This window comes from Typha angustifolia, chromosome 7 (assembly GCF_048772165.1).
Source record: "Typha angustifolia cultivar Huaian chromosome 7, ASM4877216v1, whole genome shotgun sequence".
NCBI classification, from domain to species: domain Eukaryota; kingdom Viridiplantae; phylum Streptophyta; class Magnoliopsida; order Poales; family Typhaceae; genus Typha; species Typha angustifolia.
Window position 1 is genome coordinate 10,925,281 of NC_133245.1, and position 19,875 is coordinate 10,945,155.

The 19,875-nt window shown below is 37.8% G+C and overlaps 1 long non-coding RNA gene across 1 annotated transcript; it reads right to left on the bottom strand.

The window, feature by feature from the left end:
* Nucleotides 1–2,717: 2,717 nt before the first annotated feature.
* Nucleotides 2,718–19,541, bottom strand: LOC140763742 (uncharacterized). The gene is made up of 3 exons (XR_012104879.1): nucleotides 19,335–19,541; nucleotides 7,986–8,245; nucleotides 2,718–2,989 (listed from the first exon to the last, which is right to left on the bottom strand). It is a non-coding gene; the product is annotated as an uncharacterized lncRNA (long non-coding RNA).
* Between the last annotated feature and the right edge of the window lie 334 nt (nucleotides 19,542–19,875).

Here is a 19,875-nt window from a genome sequence, read left to right on the forward strand (position 1 = left end):
CGACTGGACAGAGTGGTTGGCCATCGATAATTGCCATCCGGTGGGTCCCCATGACAACGAAGCGATAGTGACAAGCCAAAATCGAGTTTAGGCTCAAGCTAGTGGGTCCACGAGCCCCTAATAGCTACGGCTAGGGCCCATGGCCCCACTATAGTGAGAAGGCAGCGAGAAGCCCCGACAAAGCCATCCAGACATAGGGGTAACTCCTCGAGGTGGGGGCTGTCGAGTTTGGCCACCCGACGGTCTCGACTGTTGAGGTGGCCATCGCTGGCTAGTAGTCACCCCAAGGAAGCCAGTCATTGCCCACAGTGGTTGTGGAAGCGCTGGACCCACGGCCACCAGCCGTAGGTTTGCTATAGCCATGACTATCGTTGTCAGTAGTCTTTCGCTCGGTTCTAGCATGAATTGTAGTTGTATCTCAAGTGCATATGGTCTAAGGACGTGAATGGACGTGGTAATTTGGGTTTGGATCACCACCGGTGGAAAGCTAGGGCTTTGGGTGCTAGCTTCCATTACATGTGGGAAGATGACTCAAAACTCACCTCAGCTAGCTGCTTTTGAGTTGCTACAACGACGATCTGGGTCTATGGTTGTGAAGGGTCTCCACCATAGCTAGAGGAGGAGTTCTGGTCGTGGTTTGAGACTCTCCTCCACCTTCCTCATGGGTGGAGTCCTCTAGTCGTTGCTGGTCAATTTTTGTTGTGGCCGATAGTGCTGGTGGCATGGGGTGGCCGTGCTAGGCTAGGAGAACGGTCGTCAAGGCTTGGATTGCCTTCTTAATCCTCTCGGAGATCTCCTTCAATGATTCCATGGACTCGACCAATGACCTCACTCGTGCAAGTGGTTCATTGTCCACGTGGCTACTAGTGGTGGAGGTGGCACTGAAGAAACTCCTATAGGAACAGAGATGAGTTCCTAGTCCTCCATGGTTGCTCCGTCCTCGTTCATCTTGATCATGTGTTAACCATGGTCTGAGGAATGTCGACTTTGATACTAATTTTACAAACTAGATCTAAACTAATCTAGAAGAAAATTATAAAAATTTTGTAGTGGTAGCCTCTTAAGTTATAGTTCTTTGGTTTTAAATGAATCGGATGTCAAAATGAAAAATTTAAAATAAAATAGTAGAAGAATGTCAAAATAAGACAAAAGTGAAAATATCCAACATTGCGACGTTCGGTTGGAGCATGGCAGATGGCCAAGGGTGGTGGTGGATGATTATATAGTAGGGTGACTCATGGTTGAAAAGGGTAGCTAAGTTTTGGATGCTTAGAAAAGATTCTACGGTTACAGTCTACTCTTATATAGATAAAGACGATCTAACAGCCACGATAAAAGATAAGAACAAAATAATTAAATAACTAAACTCAATGATCAATTCCACGATAATATACAACACATGACCACTCCTATTTATAGAAGGTCCTAGCAAATCAAATCCATATGAAGATTATCCGCTTGGTTGGATCATAACATATGTATATTAGACTTGACTCGGTTTGACTCAACTTGACTCAATTAACTCGGCTCATGTGGCTAGATCATAACACATACTGGGCTTACATACATGGATTATCCACTTTAATTCAAATCTAAAAGCAACTAGCAAAAGTAATATATAAAACTTGACTCGACTTAACCTAACTAACTCGAGTCTTGTGGTCGGATTGTATCAACAGGATTCACTTACAACCACTTCTACCGCACCGATAGCTATTGATAAAAGTCCTTCTCTTGCTAGAACTCACTCTCAAATAACTTCTTGCTAGAACTCACTCTCAAATAACTACTCCATAAATCTAGATTGTCTTTGTCTAATTCATATCTAAGCTATAGATCGCTCTCTTAAACAAGTGTCGTTGTCATAGATGTTCAATTCCTGGTTGTCCTCCATGTGCTTCGAGACATTAGTGTTTGATGAGCACTTGAAAAAAAAAAAATTTCTTTACACTTGATACAAAAATGAAAGTTTTAAATGATGGATCGTTAGATGGGATGGATGTCTTTAGTCTGCATCTGGATGAGTGTGGAGAATATCTGTAGTTCATACTAGGTGTATCCCAAAAGAAAATTTCTAAGTCTACAAGAGTATCTAAACTTTTCTTATCAGTTTTGTCCATTAATTTTCAAACCAATTTGAGCGTAGTTTGCACCTTACTTATTTTTCTTGAGCGTTCCATTGCTAAAATTATGTCACAGTTGGAGTTGTCTTTTTAGGAAGGTTAAATTTTGCTCTTTTATCTACGTTCTTTAGTATTTTTTTTTTTTTTGCATGCATAAGTCTTCCACAAATACTATATAAAACCTTAGATTGTACAATTAATAAAATTACTAGTCTTTTATGTCAACAAATTTTCCATTACGAAATATTACACTAATTTTTTGCTTTGGATATAGATTCAGATACATATATTAAATGGATAATAAAATTTAAAATCATATCTTAAATAAATGGATATGTATATAAATTGCAATGAATCATATTTTAAATATATATATAATATATATCAAAGACAAATCAGATTTTCAACAAATCACGTGTCCCTCATGCGAGGTTGCCTTTAAATAGGCTTAAAGAGCTCACAACATACATAAAATAATTAGATAAGATCAAAAAATAACAAAAATAATAATAAATTTCTTAAGCCACGATAAGTCCATTAACAGTACAGAAGTAAGTGGTGTCACGATCAGAAATCGGAATCATAACTGGCCATGCACCTCAATATACTTGAGAGTTAAGATACACGAAGTCTTATTAATACTTCCTAAGTGTACAATAGTAAGAATAAATAAACAGAGAGGATCTACTTTATTTAATTTAAACTAACCGGAATAAAACAATGTCATTACTACTATGTCTCCAAATGAAATTTAATTAACAATTAAATATAAAACATAAGATCAAAATAACTGAAAGGTAAATAAGAAGGCCTTAAGTGGAGGTAGGGTCCTGGTGCATCTCGCTAGTCGCCACATTGACAATTACCTGAGATAATAAAAGAGAGAGAAGAAGAAATCTATGAGCCAATAACTATAACTTAGTGAGTGGAATCCACTTGAAAATCAAATAAATTCTAAAATTTTATATTATTAAATAAAACCCAAGTTCAACAATATAAATAACAATTTTTCAACAGGCATGCTCTTAAAATAATGGCAATGATAACAATAGAAAGTCATAACTTGTAGCCTTACTCAGTTTTAACATATTAATATATTTTCAATGTTTATAATGTCATTTGTTTCAATGAGTCTATACCCTGTGAATCTACATCAACTAGAAGTCACCTTGGATGCTTGGGACTTTTTCTCATAGCTGATCCGGTCATCAGATGGTGTTACTATGTGATCAACACACCCTATTTTTTCCACTAACTGTTAAGAGATGTTAGAGTTACCCTTAGAAAATTTCTCATTCATCCTTAGACTATTCCCTAATCCCGCCAGAGTCACCTAAAAGAGTCATCGCACTAATTTGATATAGGACTTTTCCTTGGACTTCCTAATAGACTTGAGTCACCATGGAAAACTGCAAAGTGACCTATACTAGGACTGTCCTCTAAGTCATACTAATACTAGTTTTGTTTTTCTTTTCATGAAAATTTAAAATTTGCACATAAGAATGAAATAAATAAATTTGCACACAGCAAAATTACATGATCTAATAAAGAAATAAAGTAAAATATAAATAAATATGTGAGTGAACCCACTCACCTGAGTTTAGGCAAGACAACTGAAATCTCTAACCTCTAGCTTACGTGCTAAAAATCACCATCTTTAATAATAAATAATAATAAATTTTTAAATTGAATAATATCAAAATTTCTAAAATTTAAAACTAAAAAAACTAAAATAGGTTAAATTACCCATTGGATTGGACTAGGTTGCTGCTGGCCCGCATCCCACTCTAATAAATTAATCGGGCTAGGCTTTGAATGGATTGGGCTGTGAGCTAATTCGCAGCCCACCCTTCATTTAAGTGGTTCGGGTCGGGTTTTTGGATCTGAAATCAAGACACAAACCTGAACTCGCAATCATAAGAAAATGGATGGCTCGAGTTAAACCCGAGCCCAATCAAATTCCTCCCTCGCGATCAACGCGAGGAAGAGAAGATATAGGGAGAGAGGGACTGTCCGCCAGTGACCACTGCCAGTGACGGTTCAACGGCCACACCTCAAGCTCCTCGATGCTCTCACAGCGCCATCATCCTCATGAGGTGGAGGAGAAACCATAGAAGACGATCGACTCCATGACCAACGGTAAATGGAGCCACGAGGGCTCCAAAGGTAAACACTTACAGCACGAGGCCAACGGCAAGATGCTTCCAGTGGTGGAGCGACAGCAACCTGAAACGGCGTGATTCGCTAACAAAGCCAAAATCTCACGAATTAGGTATTTCTATTTTAACCTATTAAACTGAAATTAAACTTGAGGAGTCAGAGAGGAGTTACCAAGGAGTCACGTGGTGGTCTCCGATGGCTCCGGTGGCACTTCGACAGGCTGATTCCATGGTATGACTCCAACGGTGGGAAAGAAGAAAACGAACGAGAAGAAAAAGAAGAAAAGGGAAAGGAGGCTAGGGGGTTAAGGAAAGAGAGAACTAGGGTTTAATTTATAAAGTAAACATTGAAATCTAAATTAGATTTGGATTTGGCGAGATTTCTGGGGCTGCCTCGTTGCGTGCCGGAGAGGGAAAGGTGAGGGGGCAAACATGGAGCGCACATGCACCCTCTTCTCTTTTATTTATTTTTTTTCAGTTCTCACAACTATTCCCAATAAAAAGAAATTTCATCATCGAAATTAAAATTAGTGTAATAAAAGGATAAAGTAATACCTTAATTGTCTCTATGAAGACTAAGGAAAAAGCTCTAGATGCTTCTCTCTCATTTTATCTTCACGCTCCCAAATTGCTTCTTTTGGCTTATGGTTTTATCATAAAATCTTCACGAAAGATATTACCCTTTTATAAAGAGTTCTTTGCTGAGTCTCTCGAATTTCTATAAGTTGCTCCTCATAAGATAGATTTTCTCAGATCTCCAAAGGTTCAAAATCAATCACATGGTCTGCACTAGGCATATACTTTCTCAACATAGACACGTAGAATACATTGTGTACCTTAGCTAACCTAGGTGGCAATGCTATTCATAATGCTACCTCTCCAATGCTCTCTAACACTTCAAAAGGCCCAATAAAGTGAGGACTCAATTTACCTTTCTTACCAAACCTGTCATTTCTAAGGTGACACCTTTAGAAAAACCATGTCACCCACTTAAAACTCAAGGTTTCCTTTTCGATTATCAGCATAACTCTTTTGATGGCTTTGAGCTGTAAGAAGCTTTTTCCTTTATTTTAAAAATTTCCTGTGTGGCATCTTGTATAATATCTGGTCCCAATAACTGTCTTTCACCAACCTCAAACCAACAAAGCGGAGATCTGCATTTTCTACCATAGCTTTGTAAGGTGCTAGTCCCAAATTTGAATGGTAGCTATTATTGTAAGAGAACTCCATGAGTGGAAAATGATCATCCCAATTTCCTTTCCACTCTAAAGAACACGCTCGCAACATATCCTCAAGGGTTTGGATAGTCCTCTCGGATTGTCCATTAGTTTTTGGGTGATAAACTGAGCTGAATCTCAATTGTGTCCCCGTAGCTGAATAAAGACTCTGCCAGAATTTAGAAATAAAATGAAGATTTTGATTAGACATGATAGGCAAAGGTGCGCCATGGAGTCGAACAATCTCCATAATATAAAGTTGTGTAAGACGATCAAGCGAGTAAGTCATAAGAATAGTCAAAAAGTCAATCTGTCCACGATCACCCAAATTACATCATGATTTGATCTGGTGTGAGGAAGTCCCTAAAACAAAGTCCATAGTCACGTCCTCCTACTTCCATTTCAATAAAGGCAAAGGCTATAACATTTCTGCAGGTTTTTGGTGCTCAACCTTGATTTGTTGATAGATAAGACATCTGACCACAAAGTTAGCTATGTCCTTCTTCATACCATTCCACCATAAATTTTCTCACAAATCTTTATATATTTTCGTGCTGCCTGGGTGGATACCGAATCTTGAACTATGAACCTCTAACATAATTTCATTCTTTAACACTTCATTGGCTGGGATGCAAACTCGATTCTGGTACTTGACTAGTCCTTCATCTGATCTCATATAACCGGGAGCTTCTTCTTTCTCTAATCCTTCCAAGAATAATTGAGTAGTCTGGATGCAATCTAAAAGTGTAGGTTTGACCACTAGCCGGCTGCAAATGGCTGCTCTCTCTGGATTTAATGTTACTTCAACCGTCAAGCGTTTGAATTCTTCAATAAGTGCCCCTTTGATGATTTCCTGCTCAAGGCATCAGCTACGATATTTGCCTTCCTAGGATGGTAATTGATGCTAACATCATAATCCTTAATTAATTCTAGCCACCGGTGCTGCCTCAAGTTAAGTTCTTTCTAAGTGAAGATATACTTGAGGCTCTTGTGATTAGTGAAAATTTCACAAGATTCTCCATAAAGGTAGTGACGCCAAATTTTTAGTGCAAAATCCACCGCAACTTAAGGTCGTGAGTAGGATAGTTCTTTTCATGAATCTTAAGCTGTCTTGATGCATAAGCTTTGACCTTTCCTTACTACATCAAAACGCAACCAAGACCTTGTCAGGTTGCATCACTATAAATTACAAAGTTACTGCCTTCTATCGGAAGTGAAAGGATAGGAGCTGAGATCAATCTCTGCTTGAGCTCTTGGAAGCTATTTTCACAATCATCTAACCACTCAAATCCCACCCCTTTCTTAGTGAGATGAGTAAGTGGCAAGGCAATTCATGAAAATCCATCCACAGACCTTTTATAGTAGCCTACGAATCCAACAAAACTACGTACCTTAGATACTGAAGTAGGCCTTGGCCATTTGCTAACAACCTCGATCTTATTTTGATCTACCTTGACTCCATCTTTGTTGATTATATGTCCTAAAAAGCTACCTCATCTAACCAAAACTCACACTTCTTAAACTTTGCATAAAACTTTTCCTCACGAAGAGTTTGAAGTATTGTCCTCAGATGTTCCTCATGCTTTTCTCTGCTCTTGGAATAGATTAATATATCATCAATGAATATCACAACAAACTGGTCCAAGAAGGTTTTGAAGACCCGGTTCATTAAGTCCATAAAAGCTGCAGGTGTATTTGTGAGGCTAAAAGGCATCACTAAGAACTCATAATAGCTATAGCGAGTCCTAAATACTGTCTTTGCAATTTTTTTTCATTTTTTATCTTCAATTACTGATAACCAGATCTCAAATTGATCTTAGAAAAAACCTAAGAGCCTTGCAGTTGATCAAAAAGATCATCTATCTAGGGTAATGGATACCTGTTCTTCATTGTGACTTTATTTAACTCCCAATAATCAATACAAAGACGCATCGATCCATCTGTCTTCTTTACAAATAAAGCTGGTACTCCCTAAGGTGATACACTTGAATGAATAAAACCCAAATCCAGTAACTCTTAAAGTTGGGTCTGCAACTCTCTAAGTTCTGTTGGTGCCATCCTGTAGGGTGCCTTCAATATTGGTTTAGTGCTAGGTAGCAGGTCTATGGTGAAGTCTATCTCTCTATCAAGTAGAAGACTAAGTAAATCTTCAGGAAAAACATCTGAAAATTCATTCACTAACCGGTTTGCTTGAAGTGCTGAGATAATACAAGTTGTAGGAATCTTTTGCTCACCCTAGAAGAAAAATTATGCATGTCTAGACAAATAAGATCTATTAGGAGTTTTTGATCATCTATCTCTACTGAACAAGATCTACAAATAAGATTTAAAATTATGGTCCTCCCTATGAGTGTGGTCACTACTAAATATGATTCCATGGTCTCAAGTGCGATAGGTAATAAGGATATAAAATCATGAACCAAAAGAGTGTGAGGCTCCAGAGACTATAAAGACTTTAGTTGGTATAGAAGAAATAGGTAACGTACCTTGCACCACAGATGGTGAGTGCTTAGCCTATTTCTGTGTCAAAGTATAAAGTCTTCCTTTATTCTCTGGCCTCGTTCCTTGACTTCCTCTACTTGTTGGAGGTCTATTATTAGCTGCTCCAGACTGGGACGGTCGATGCTGCCAATCCTGTTGAGAGGCTGGATGCCATCTCCCACAAGATGCTCTACTAAAACACCCACCTTCAAATACACGTGTATACTACTTGGGTAAATTCTCCCCATGCAGTGCATCACATGACCTGTCAATAATAGGTTTCCATAAGACACATAAAAATATAGGTTTATATTATAAATAATCTCAAGCAAATATGAGTCCGGATACAAGTTCCACAAGCCACAACAAGCCTTCAAAGATACATATGCAAAATACAACTCTAATATCCAAAATTCAACGCTAATCATAATACCCTCGTAGGGGCTCAATACAACTAATAGATATAGTCATAACTGAAATAAAGGCAGCTATTCCTTGCTACCTGCACCTGCTCCCCCTAGCTCTGAAATGATGCCACCAAGAGATGATCCTAACAATGTTGATCCTAACAATTCACGTAAGTAAAGCCATACGTAAGATTAGCGAATTAATATAATTAATTACCTTATTAGAGAATTTAGGGTTAGGCATATACATGAGTCAAGGGTCCCCTAGGGTGAGTTCCATGTCATCCTAAAATTCACACCATTTAGATGATAATAATTTATTTTTAGGAGAGTGGTTAAGCTAATTAATCAGGTGGAATAGAGAAATGGGCTATAGGGTCCAAATGACCTCAAATGGGTCTACGTTGGCATGTTGGATTAGGCTCGAGCCTAACCCAATAGGCAAGGGAGGACTTAGTGGGCTGTAGTCCAACTACAACCCACAAGGTTAGCTGTAGGCTGCAGTCCAACCCGCAGCCCACCAAGGGCCTTGGAAGTTGGGTGGGGGGGGGGGAGGGGTTTTCTTAACCCCGCTCCTCCACCATCTCCCTCCAAGCAAGGGAGGAGACAGAGGAGGGAGACGCGAACACCACGAGGCTGCGGTGCCAGCAGCGCAGCCACGAGGCCGAGTAAGTGTATGGCGATCAGGGGTAGTAAGAGAAAAAGGAAATAAAAGATGGGAGAAAACCCGACGTTGTCGGTGGCTCGCCCTCGAAGTCGTCGACCGCCAAGGACTCCGGTGATGGCGAAGGGAGGGATAAATTATTGAAATTAACAGCGAGGTAGAGACTTACCAAGGGGGGGTCGTATGATTGGCTTCGTTGACTCCAAGGCTTCGTCGGCTCTATTGTTGGCAATCTAAGAGAGAGGAGAAGGAGAGAGAGATGGTGCGATGGGGAGGAAAATAAAGGAGGGCAGGGTGCATGGCAAGAGAAGAAGAAGAAGAAGGAGAGGAGGATGGGCTAGACGGGGTGGCAGGGGGACTGGGACACACGTGCTCAACGCATGTGTTAGGTTTTTTTTTTAATTTCAGGGTGTTACATTGCAATCTCTCGCCAAATGGCCGGGTCTTCCACAGTTGTAGCAGCTTTTGTGGTACTCCAGTGAACCCCACACTACACAAATGGGAGCGTCTACACCTCGTACAATTTCTGAGCTGACTCTATTTGGGACCTCTCCCAGAAGGGTTTGGTCTGCTCCCAGCCCTCAAAGGCTGTTCAAACGATTGACCACATCCTCTGTTTTGCTCTTGGTATCTCCTCTACTTCTTCTATGGATGCTGCTGTTCTCATTCTTGGTGATGCTCCTCAATGTTTCTCTCAATAAGGACTGCCTTAGAAGTCATTTTTGGAAGTGTCTGGCACTGAAAAAGTGATATCCTATCTTTGATGGCTGGCCACAACTTACCCTCGATGAAGCTAACGTTCTCATCTTCGCTCGCTACTATATGTGTAACAAATCATAACAACTCAGTGAACCTCGCCTCAAATGATATGATCCAAGTGAGCTGGGTCGGTCTAGAAGATGGGCCTTAGGCCAAGTTGGTCCACTCAAAGGGTATTGCGCTGGACTCAATATAGTTATCCACTCTATTTGCTTATTTATTTATTGCATTTGCTTTAGTTTAGCCCCGGGTAATGAGCTAAGCTCACTTGTATCTCTCCCCTATAAATAGAAGGGTTGGTCTTCACTTGAGGATTATGGATAAATTATTATGAAACTTCACGCTTGAACCCACTTCTCCCCTTTCTATCAGTTTAGGACTTAAATCATCATGGTTATATCCCTTTTCCTCATATTCAACTAGTCGTTCCCTCTCGACCTTGAGAGCCTCTTCCCTCCTCCCTCATCTTCTCTACCTTACACAGCGCCCCAATCTAGCCCACACCATCTCATTCACCTCCTCCACCTCCTAAGGTCTTCCCCACACCCATAAGCATTCCACTATCCGTCAATATCCACCTCTAGATCTATTCCAATCCAGCACCAATATTTGGTAAGACTTTAATATCTGGAAATTCACATATCGTCCTAGATCACACAACCCCATTCCCGAAAGCTGACTCAGAGATCTATCTTCCATCCAAATCTGATAAGTATCCAATGGTCGGATCATCGGTAAATTAGCCCAGAAGGTAAGACTATATTTAGATCCAAATCAGATCTTAATCATCATCTATTTTGAATTCTTTCATAGATTTCCTTAATTATCCTTCCATATCTTCCCTATTCCCTTCCATCAGATTTCATCTACCACCCATAGCTATTCCATCTCCACCATTCATCCCTAATTATCCATAATCATCCTCCATCTAACCACTCATCCATAATATCCAAGATCTGACGGTTGGATTCGATATGTTTTACAAACACCTTAAATCGTGATCATAACATCAAAGTCCACCACAGACATACCTCCCTATCTCAGCTCAAAGAACTCATCATGTTTCTTCTTCTTTAAGGCCCAAGGATAGTACTTCTCGAAGAAAATCCTCTTAAAGTTTTTCCAAGTCAGCTCCTTCTTCCGTCCAATGTACTGGCACTCAATCATTTGCCACCAATGCTCTACCCGATCCTCAAACATATAAGTTGTCAAAGCAACCCTATGATCCTCTGAACAGTCCAATACTCACAATATCTTCTCAATTCGTAGCAACCATGCCTCTACTTCGATCATATCAATAGTCCACCTTAAGGCGGGTGTAGATGCCTTCAAAAATTTCTCAAACACTGTAGCCCTATCTAGACTAAGGGGCCTTGACTCTGATGTAGCCGGAGTCTGTAGTGACTGTTCTCGAATAGCCTGAAGAAGGGTCTATAGCACTGATATCACTATATTAGTAATAGGAACTAGGGCAGGAGTGGGAATCTAAGTAGGGGTAGGAGTGAGGATCTAGGCAGAGGTAGGATTCTGGGTAAGAGTAGAATTCTGCGTAGGAGCAGGAGTCTAGGTAGAAGTAGGATTCTAGGTAGGAGCACTTTCTGATCCCAACCCGGCAATAGCAGTTGGTGCAAAAGCTAGCACTTGAGCAGGAGTCGGCTCTTGCTCCCTACTCTTGTTAGGAGATAAACTCTGGGCCATAGCTCCTCGTCGACGACGATGCGTATACATATTGCCCCTTCAAAATTTATAAACGAGATAAAAATAATTTTACTAAATATAACAAATAATTTTGTAACGAACCTAAGCTTATGCAACCGGACCTCCATATAACTCTAAGGGTGATTTAGGATGACTAAAATTTAGGCTTTGATACCTACATTGCCACGAGCCGAAATCAAAATCATGATCGGCCATGCATCTCAATATGCTTGAGATATACGAAGTCTTACTAATACTTTTTAAGTGTACAATGATAAGAATAAATAAATGGAGAGGATCTATTTTATTTAATTTAAACTAATTGCAATAAAATAATGTCATTATTACTATGTCTCCAAATGAAATTTAATTAACAATTAAATCTAAAACATAAGACCAAAATAACTGAAAGATAAATAGGAAAGTCTTAAGTAAAGGTAGGGTCCTAGTGTATCTCGCTAAGTCGCCACGCTGATCATTACCTGAGATAATAAAAGAGAGAGATAAAGAAATCCATGAGCTAAACTATAGCTCATTGAGTGGAATCTACTCAAAAACCAAATAAATTCTAAAATTTTATAGTATTAAATAAAACCAAAGTTTAATAATATAAATAACAATTTTCCAATAGGCATGCTCTTAAAATAGTGATAATGATAACAATAGAGAGTCATAACTTGTAGCCTTGCTCAGTTTCAACATATTAATATCTTTCCAATGTTTATAATGTCATTTGTCTCAATGGGTCGATACTCTGTGAATCCATATCAATTAAAAGTCATCTCAAGATGACGTTCGAGACTTTTCATTATAGTTGATCTAGTTAGGTCCATCAGATGGTATCACTATATGATTAAAACAATCTTTTTTTTTTACTAACCGTTGAGAGAGGTTAGAGTCACCTTAGGAAATTTATTATTCATCCTAGGAATATTTTATAATCCCGCTAGAGTCACTTAAGAAAGTCACCGTAGTGATTTGATATAGGACTTTTTCTTGGACTTCCTAATAGATTTGACTCACCACAGAAAGCCGTAAAGTGACCTATACCAAGACTATTCTCTAAGTCATACCAATACTAGTTTCATTTTGGATTCGATGAGATTTTTGTGACCGCCTCATCACGTGCCAGAGAGGAAGAGGGGAGGGGGTTGCACGTGCACCCTCTTCTCTCTCAATTTTTTTTTTCAGTTCTCACAAGTGTAGTCCTCGTATAAAAAAGTATATGCTAAATTTAAGCTACAATAAGGAGAACATATATCCTTTATAATGCTACAATAAAAATAAATGATAAAGGAGGCCTCACAAAATGGATTGGTACAAAAGCTTCTACCACGACTACGATCAATATGCATTATATATCAAATATGGATAAGCTTGATTGTAATAACCTAGTATACCAAAAAGAAACATGTATTATTGGGCACGACGTCGCCTTGTGCCTCACCTGCATGGGCAGAGACGATTGGGGTGCCATGCACCCCCTCCCCTCCAATGCTACTAGCAATGATCAATTGGTCGTGACCAACTGGAGGTGGGACCTAGACCACCTCCTACTCCATCGCTGCCATGTTGCCTTCTCCACTACCTCTCTCTCTCTTATTTCTCTCATTTTTTTCTCTCTCTCAGCTTTTCTCTCGATTTGTCTCTTTCTCTCCCTCAATTTCTCTCTTTCTCTTTTTAGCTATTCCAACGATAACCCACCTTGGATCCCCGTTGAGAAGCACAATCACTAATCCTCACTCGCTAGTTAGCTCTCCCTCTTTCTTTCTTCCCCATCTATTTTCTCCTCTCCTCTCTCTCTCTCTCTCTCTCTCTCTCTCTCTCTCTCTCTCTTGTGCTCAAGTTTGCCTGAGAATCGAATCACCTATAAGAGGCCAACCGCTAAGCGGCTATAGTGATAGGACTCCTCCTTTATGGCCAAGCTCCCATCCTTGTCTTCTTCTTCCATTATTCTTCTTCTCTTTTCTTCTTCTTCTTTCCTTCTTCTTCTTCCTCTCTCTTCCTTGGCTAAAGTGCTAGGCCAGAGACAAGAGAGAGAGGTATCAAGTATTATAGTATAATTCTTTCGCTCTTTACCTTGGCGTTGGGAAGGTGTCGATAGCGTTAAGACAAATAAATCATACCCATCAAGGTAATGCACATGTGCTAGTGACAATTTATCATGTAAATCGAATATCAACATGATAGTTGAGAAGCATAATCAAGAAAGAATGCCTCCCTTGGCTTAGTTTCATTCTATAATATAAATATTGAAAATCAATTAAAAAACACTTGTAAAATAAGGCTCAAGTTAGAACAATATCATTAAAATGTCCAAATATTTCTTATGACTTAATAATTAAAGTAGTAAAAGTAGTATTCTAAAGTGCACTTATCAATACTAAGCTTCATGCATTTCTTGTATCTCTTCGTACAAATTATGAGCTCAATTTTCATTAGGAGGTTGCAACCTGAATAGTAGCATGTTATGGCTAAGGAGTTTCAGGATTTAATATTTTTCGCTCTCTAGTGGCATTCAACCTATTAGTTGCAAATGGGTATATAAATTAAGAGACAAGCTGATGGATTCATTGATAGATATGAAGATCACCTTTTTGCTAGAGCTTTTACATTAGGAGCATGGATTATAAGGAGACTATTGCTGTAGTGATTCTAATAATAACTAATATTCATATTCTTCTTGTGGGCCCTCCAATGACACTTGTTTCTAATATGATTCGGACTTCACCGATAACGTCTAAAGCATGGATATACTTTAGGGGTATCTTTTATTCTTATTTTAATATTTATTTTATAGAAAATAAGTTTTATGTATGTCGCGTTTGAACGCGGAACGCGCTTGTGAATGACTGCATCAAGTTCGCAAAAACAGAAAACGCAAAATGTGCGTTCGAATACGATCTAGCACGTTCGAACACCAATAGAGTGCGTTCGAACGTGCTTGTGAACACCTGCATCAGGTTCGCAAATACAGATAACGCAAAATATGTGTTCGAACACAATTGATGAAAATTTACTGTTTTAAGGTTAATAATTATCATTTTTGAATTATTTGGTTAGCCTCTAAAGGTGTGGATGGCAACCATGGAATTATTATTGAATGAATTGAGTTTTTGCCTTGTCTTCTTCGTCTTTTTCTCTCTCGTTCTCTCATTCCCAGCGTCGCCACTTCTAGCCTCCCTCGACCAGCCAATCATCGTAGTCCCATAGGGGCGGTCCACTCCTCCCCTTTCTTCCAATCTCTCTATCACTTTGCTCTAATCCTACCATCACCCATAACCCTTCCATCTCCACGTGCTCACCAGTGCCACCCACCCCATTAATGCTGGTCCACCAACCTTCACCATCACCAAGGATCTTGTGCCTCCATCCATGGATCCTAAGATAGACTCCATGACGTTTGTCCACTAATTTGGACCATATCTCGAGATCTCACCGCTCGATTCGTCTGAAACTTGATTTCTTGGAAAGCACTTTTCTGGGGCTACAACATATCAAAATATCACATCGATCCAACGGCAGTATATTTCGAGATCTATTTTTAAAGTTCCGTGTTGAATCCTGTTCAAATCTGAAAATCGGAATAAATCAAGCTTTAGCCAAAAGGGGAGATCGTATCAGTTTCAGATGGATGTGATAAATGCTTTTATTCATGATAATTTGACTAAAGCAATTTATATATAGTCTCAGCCTAAACTTTCTATTTCTTCATCTCATGTTTGCTGATTTTGTCATGCCATTTATGGGCTCAAACAAGCATCTCATGCTTGGTTCGAGTGGTTTCATTGCACTGTGATAGAGGCTAGTTATGTTAAAAGTGCTCATACTAGTTATGTTAAAAGTGCTCATACTACTCTACGTAGATGATTACTATCTATGATAATTTAGATGTAACCAAGTTTCTAAAAGCACTTGTTATTAAATGTAAGATTTGGGTCTTCTACACTATTTTCTCGGTCTTGAGATTACCAATAGTGAGAGAGACATCCTTGTAACTCAACAGAAGAATGCTCCTGAGCTAATTAATCGAGCTGCAATATTTGATAATAGGACTATTGATACAACCCCTTGAGGTCCATGTAAAGTTTCATCTTACAGATGGTGTTCCACTAGCAGATTTGACTATATATAAATGACTTGTTGGTCTGCTTGTGTATTTATATATCACTAGACAAGATATTTCTCATGTCGTGAGTATTGTTAATCAATTTGTAGCGGCCCCTCAATCTATTCATTATGCAGTGCTTCTTCGGATTCTTAGTTATGTGTAGGGAGGTTATTACTCGCTCTCATTCGATGTTCACACTTCACATATTCATCTCTTGTACTTCACGTTTATTTTGATGTTAATTGGATTGGAGATACTATCACTTCTTATTTCACTATTGAATTTTGTTTACTTATCAGTGACTCTTATCTCTCAACGAAGCACAAAAAAATAAAAAGATGCTCTCTCTCTCTCTCTCTCTCTCTCTCTCTCTCTCTCTCTCTCTCTCTCTCTCTCTCTCTCTCTCTCTCTCTCTCTCTCTCTCTCTCTCTCTCACTAAAGCAAAATCTAGAGCATGTTCACTATCGGTAAAGAGATCATTCTCTCCATCTTCTATTGGATAACATGGATGTGTCAATTTTTATGCCCACTGCTTTTTATTGTGATAATATAACTGTTATACAAATTACAAAAAGTTATGTATTTCATAAGTGAATAACTTTATTAAGGTATTATCATTTTATTCAATATCAGTTTTTAACTTGTATTATCTGAAACACCCACCCAAATATACGTGCCCCTCACATAGGTAGTTTCTATGTGGTTTCCACCTTACCTGTTAGTCAATCTTTGTACATAATATATAGAATAAAACTTAGTATATTCACAAATAAAATAAGCTAAATAGAGTCTAAATTACCACAAACCGCAACAAGCCCTAAAATACATATTCATATACCTCATCAAGACATATTCGCATAAGGGCTACAATTCATATAACTTGTTTTATAATACTAAGACAAATAAATCAGATTTTCACCGGCTCCTCCATAGACTTGGGGTCATCTATTAATCTGAAAAATATTTTTATCAAAAGGTGATGACCATAAAGCTCAGTGAGTATATATTTCTATAGTTTAAAAATAGGATAACGAAAGATATTACATAGTACATATGTATGCCAATATGATTATAATAATGTGTCCATGCAATATATTCATATCAATAGCTCACATATATTTATAAAAGAACACATGATATATATCATTTAAACTACCAAATTATTTATATAAAGCTCACACTAAACCATAGCCATAATTATTATAAAATTCTCAAAGAGCTATCCACCATATTATAAACATAGGCTCACACATTATCTCAAACATTGATGAGAGATAGACATCTAGCGGCATTGTATATGACCGATTGCTAGGGGTGAAAACGGATCGGATACGGATCGGATAGTGCTCAACCCATATCCGGATCCGTATTTTTAGTTCGGATACGGATTCGGATACGGATATTAGACGGATAGAAAAATTTAAAACCATATCCTAACTAAACGGATACGGATAATTTTCGGATAAAGGATCGGATCTTAAACGGATATTAATTAAATTTAAAATAATTATAATATTTTATTTAAATATAATTAATACAAAATTATTAAGAGTTTTACAACAAAATTTTTTTTTGTATGTCAAATATATAAAATTAGAGAAATTAATCTATATAAATAATATATAACGTATTATTAGTAATAATATTAATACTTACTATTTAAATAAGCAAACTAAAAACTGTAAATCATTTAAAAAAATATGCGGGTAAACGGATATCCGATATCCGTATCCGAATCCGAAAAATTTATCCGACCCGTATCCGAATCCGTATCCGAATTTTTTTCAAAAATTCTATCCGTATTTGAATCCGAATCCGAGTCGGATAGAATTTTTTTATCCGAATCCGATCCGAGTTGGGTCGGATAGCGGGTCGGGTCGGAGTTAATCCGACCCGTTTTCACCCCTACCGATTGCCTATAACCACTAGACTAAGGACTCTAATCGTAACCTCATATCATTCCACGTAACAAAATCATCGCAATAGTAGAATCGTCGCTCATAGCAGAATCGTCGCTCATAGCAAAAATAAGAGCACACTGCTCATAGATGCCCTAACCCTAAGTCATCGAGTACCGTTAGGTCTACAATCCCCTACTTCTTAATCATAATGTCATATCATCTAGTGTCTAGTCTTCATACTCAGCAGTATTATGCCTACTCAAATCGGCACATACAGTTCTTGATAGTCCCTTCCTGACCTCACGACTTCAAGCATTAGCCAATATAAATATAGGTAATAAATATACACATTACCCCCTAACCCTAGATTGAACGAATAAATAGGCACTATCAAGATGAAACTTAACTATATGGTGATACTTGCAAGTGGTGCAATAGTTAAAATCATCAATCATAAGATATGCACATCGAAGGTATCATAATCAGAAATGCTTCGATAATCTATAAATTACTATGAAGTAGTAAATTAAATATAATTATGCCGAATAGTGAATAAATATCTACCTATGTATAATATGAATGTGATAAACTCATAAAGTAAAACATCATTTCAATATTATACTACTCATAGACTATAGAGAATTCACTTGCCTAATATCATTTTCTAGTTAATCAACTCCAACTCCGTCACGAACCATCCTTGCATAATAAGGAATCTACTTCAATAATAAAAATAATATAGATAAGCACAAGCCTACCTAAATTAACTAATTAATTAATCAACGATTAGCTATTATTATTATGGGTTTGGGTACGTCTACCTAAGAATCCTTAAATTTATTAACCAGATAGAGTTGGTAAATTAATTATGACGGTCTGATGCACTATTAAGAATTATTAATGCAATTATCGTTATGATCACTATTCCCCTAATAATTGTTGATTGAAAGTAAATTTAAATATAACATATTACTTAACTTACTTATTGAATATTAAAGCACATTTAATATGATTATCAAAACTTAATATTTATTTATAAAATTATTAAAACTAACCAAATACCATCGAAAGATGATTAATAATTGAGGCTCAAGTTGACAAGAATAAATAAATTAAATGATTAAGGTAAACTGAAATATATTAGAGGGTAATTAATCTACTTGAGCTAGTTTAAAGTCCAAAGACCCCAATGCAATTAAGCCTAAAAGCCACTTGGACTCAGCCGATGGGCGTGGGTAAGTTCAATTATTTGTCTAATCAAAATAACTATTAAGAATACTAAACCTAATACTTATTATAAATAATTAATTTCAATAAAACAGTATTCACAATTACTATAGTTCATAGCCTCTGATATTCTAAACAAATGAATTACCATTGCTTGAACATTAAATTTATATGACTCAATATAATAAAGTCAAGTTTAACAAATAAGTAAGAAAATTGAAAACTAAACTCGGCTAATTGGGTTGGCCCAAAGCCCAAATAAAGGAATAGATTATGGGCTGCGCACAACCCACCACCAACTTCGGGTTGGGCTATGCTCAAAAGGAGAGGGTTTGGCCCAGCCCAAACCCCACCTCCTTTACCTTCTTTCCAACTTATCCAAATGAATCATAGAGAAAAGACAAACCTTCCCAATCCTCCACTCATGGCTAAGTAAATGCGACTCAAAAACCCCACAATAAGATAGAAGATGGCAAGGAAGATAATTTGGAACTAGTGCGGAGAGGCACATGGCCGCCGACCGATTAAATTTTTGGCGTAACTGAGAGATAATATTAAATACTTTATTAAACCCAAATTATTCATGCCTGGTTGAAGAGGACGCTCTGACGAGTCATTCCACAAGATCAGCATCCACAGTTCCCACACCAAATCAAGTTGCGCTTTAGCATGATGGGAATCAAAAGGGGTAGTTGGTAGTCATAGGAGAGAAAGGGAAGAAAAAAAATAAAAAATAAAAGAGAGAAGAAGAGAGAGAGGGAGAAGGTCCAGGAGTGGGGAAGTGGGGGCTCCTCAGATGCACAACTTTTTTTTTTTTAATTTTGGTACCGGATGCTACATTATCAGTCTTCCTTGTATATTTTTCTACGAAGCAAATAAGAGGTCTTTTCACCAAGTCATATCCTACTTTCCATGTCACTACTTTTTAATTTGCAAACTATGTGTATTTGATCCGTTACATACACATATACGTGAGTATAGATATGTCTTCTTAATGAGAAATTAATAGATCAAATTTTGTTCTGTCACTAAGTCTCAACAGTGCCAATTGAAATATCCTTTCTAAGGAGGACACTTAGAAAAGATGTCATACAATAGTACTTAGTTGCTTTTGCAGATATCACAATT